Below are 4,213 nucleotides of genomic sequence, written 5' to 3'. Positions count from 1 at the left end.
TTTATTCTTTTTCAAGAATGGTTTGCCTCTTCAGGGTCCCATGAGATTACACATGAATTTTAGGATGGGTTTTTCTGTCTATGCAAAAAATTTTCATTGGGATTTTCATAGGGATTGCACTGAATCTGTAGATCGCTTTAGGTAGTGTTGACATATTAACAATATTAAGTCATCCATGAACACAGGATATATTTCCATTTGTATGCATGCATCAATTTATTTTTTAATTTATTTTTGTTTTTTATTTATATTTTTATTAATTTATTTTTACTTTTCTATTTTTGTATGTATGAAACAGGGTCTTGCTCTGTTGCCCAGGTCAGAATACAGCGGAGCCATCATAACTCACTGTAGCCTCAAACTCCTGGGCTCAAGCAAACCTCCTGCCTTAGTCTTCCAAGTAGCTGGGACTACAGGTGCACATCACCATGCCCAGCTAATTTATTTTTTGTAGAGTTAGGATCTTGCTATGTTGGCCAGGCTGGTCTCAAACTCCTGGCCTCAAGCAATCCTCCTGCCTTGGCCTCCCAAAGTGCTGGAATTACAGGCATAAGCCACTACACCCAGCTGTTGTTTACTATAACAGCTTTATTAATGTATAATCCACATATAGTATAATTCACTCAAGTGTATAATTGTTTTTCATATATTCAATGTTTTACAACCATTATTACCCCAAAAAGAAACCCGCTACCCATCAGCAGTCACTCTACATTTCTTCCTAACCACTCACCCACAATCCCTGTCCCAGGAAACCACAACCTACATTTTGTCTATATGGATTTTATTGTTCTAGTCATTTCATATAAATGGACTCATACAGTATGTGGTCCTTTGTAACTGGCTCCTTTCACTTACTGTCTTCATAATGTTTTCATATTGTATCATGTATTAGTACTTCCATTTGATTACCAAATATTCCATTATATGGATATGTCACATTTATCCTTGCATCAGGTGATGAAAATTTGAGTTCATTTTTAAAATGCTGCAATGAACATTTTTGTACAAGTTTTTTGGGTGGATGTGTTTTCATTTATCTTAGTTACAAGAGTAGAATTGCTGGGTCATGTGGTAACTCTATGTTTAACCATTTGAGAACTTCCATACTGTACTCCAAAACAGATGCCCATTTTACATTCCTAACAGTACTGTATGAGGGTCCCACTTTCTCCCCACTCTTACCAACACTTCTTAGTGTATCTTTATTATAGTCATCCTAGTAGGTATGAGATGGTATCATTATGATTTTGATTTTAATTCCCCTGATGGCTAATGATGCTGAACTTTTCACACACTTATTGGCCACATATATTTCTTCTCTGATGATATGTCATTTATACGAATTATTTTCCCATTTTTAAATTGGGTTATTTGTCTTATTGAGCTATAATTTATACATTACAAACACAAGTCCTTAACTGGATATATGATTTGCAAATATTTTCTCCTGTTACCTCTTTTTAAAATAGACTTTTTTAGAATGGTTCTAGTTTCACAGCAAAACTAAGCAGACTATAGAGTATTCCCATATACCCCTTGTCCCCATACATGCACAACCTCCCCCACTATCAACATCCTGGTTGATATATAACCAGATACACTGGTTATAATCAATGAACTTACACCGTATTATCACCCAAAGTCCACAGTTTACATTAGGGCTCACTTTTGGTGATGTACATTCTATGGATTTTCAAAAATGTAGGGTACATGCATCCACTACTATAGTATCATACAGAATAGTTTCACTGCCTAAAAAATCTTCTAGGCTCTGCCTAGTCATCCCTCCCTCTCTCCAGCCCCTGGAAATCACTGATCTTTTTACCGTCTCCATAGTTTTGCCTTTTCCAGAATGTCATATAGTTAGAATCACACTATGTAGCCTTTTCAGCTCGGCTTCTTTCACTCAGTAATATGAACTTAAGCTTCATCTATGTCTTTTCACAGCTTGATAGCTCATTTATTTTTAGGGTTGAGTAACAGGCCACTGTCTAGACATACCAGTTTGTTTATCCATTCACCTACTGAAAAACATCTTGGTTTCTTCCAAGTTTTGGCAATCATGGATAAAGCTGCTAAAAACATCCATGTACAGATTATTGTATGGCCATAAATTTCAACTGATTTGAGTAAATTTGCTGGATCATTTAGTGGAGTATATTTAGCTCTGTAAGAAACTATCAAACTACCTTCCAAAGTGGCTGTACCAGTTTGCATTCCCACCAGCAACGAAAGACAGTTCTTATTTCTCCACATCCTTCCAAGCATTTGGTATTGTCATTGTTTTGGACTTAGGATCTCCCAATAGGTATGCAGTGATATCTCATTGTTGTTTTGACTTGCAACTCCCTAGGAATATATGATGCTGAGCATTTTTTCATGTTTATTTGTCACCTATTTATCCTCTTTGGTAAAGTGTCAGTTTAGGTATTTTGACCATTTTTTAATTGACAATTTTTTGATTGGGTTTTCTTATTGAGTTTTAAGGGTTTTTTATATATTTTGGCTAACAGTCCTTAATCGGATTTGTCTTTTGCAAATAGTTTCTTCCACTTACTCGTCTTCTCATTCTCTTGATAGTATCTCTCATAGAGCAGAAGTTTTTAATTTTGATGAAGTCCAGCTTATCAATTACTTTTCATTGATTGTGCTTTGGTGTTGTATCAGGAAGTCATGCCAAGCCCAAGGTCACCTAGATTTTCTCCTAGGTTATCTTCTAGGAGTTTCATAGTTTTGCATTTTATATTTAGGTCTATGATACACTTTAATTTTTGTGAAGAGTTAAGTCTGTATCCAGGTTATTTTACATGTGGTTATCTCGTTGTTCCAGCATCAGTTAAAAAGACTATGTTTATTCTATTGCATTGCCTTTCTTTCTTTGTCAAAGATCAGTTGACTATATTTACGTGGGTCTACTTCTGGGCTCTCTACCGTGGCTTTATAGTAAGTCTTGAAGTTGGGTAGCGTCAGTCCTCCAACTCTGTTTTTCTCTATTAATATTGTGTTAGCTATTGTGGGTTTTTTTTGTTTTTTTTTTTTTTGCCCCTCCAGATACCCACAAAATAACTTGCTGGGATTTTGACTGAGACAGCATTGAACCTATGGATCATGTTTGGAAGAACTCACACATTGACATTATTGAGCCTTCCTATCTGTGAACATGGAATATTTCTCCATTTAGTTCTTCCTTGATTTCTTTTATCAGGGTTTTGTAGTATTCTCACACAGACTGTGTACATATTTTGTTAGATTTATAACTATTTATTTGGATACTAACATAAATTGTATTGTGTTGTATGTACAAACAGTCCCTGATTTATGATAGTTTGATTTATGGTTTTTCAACTTTACAATGGTATGAAAGCAATAAGTATTCAGTAGAAACCGTACTTCAAATTTTGAATTTTCATCTTCTCCTGGGCTAGCAAGCAGCAGTGAGCCATTCTGTTTTTCACTTCTAATACAGTATTCAATAAATTACGCAAGATATTCAACACTTTATTATAAAATATGGTTTGTGTCAGATGATTTTGCCCAACTAAAGGCAAATGTAAGTGTTCTGAATACATTTAAGATAGGCTAGGCTAAGCTATTCTGTTCGGTAGGCTAGGTATATTAGATGCATTTTCACCTTAACGATACTTGCAACTTAATGATGGGTTTACTGGGATGTAACCCCGTAAGTTGAGGAACATCTGTACTGCCTTTTCACTTTGTGTGGTATCCTTTGAAATACAAAATCTTAAAATTTTGATAGTGTCCAATTTACTTTTTCTTTTGTCCCTTGTGCTACTAGTATCATAAGAAATGCTATATCTACAGTCCTTTCTATATCTCTGGTATCTAAAATCACTTTCATTATGTGGTTGGGACTTCCTTTAATGGGGTGCTGCTGGTGGTGATTTCTCAGATTCTACCCCCTCACTTGAAAGATATTTTTGCAAGGCATACAATTATAGGCTTATAGTTATTTTTCCTTGGCACATTAAAGCTATCATTCCATTGTCTATTGGCTTCATCTCGTTACTGTTGGGAAGTTAGCTGTCAGCTGTCTAGTGACCCTTCTTTCTTTGAAAGTAATTTGTCTTTTTTGCCTCAGCTGCTCAACTCTAGCATCTCTCCTCAGTTACAAAAAGGTCCTAGTTATTACCTGTAAAAAAATATTAACTCTGTCCCATTCTCTCCCTTCTCTCCTTCTGGAACTCTGACT

This window comes from Propithecus coquereli, unplaced genomic scaffold (assembly GCF_000956105.1).
Source record: "Propithecus coquereli isolate 6110/MARCELLA unplaced genomic scaffold, Pcoq_1.0 Scaffold195, whole genome shotgun sequence".
Lineage (NCBI taxonomy): Eukaryota > Metazoa > Chordata > Mammalia > Primates > Indriidae > Propithecus > Propithecus coquereli.
Note: the sequence above shows the minus strand (reverse complement) of the source record.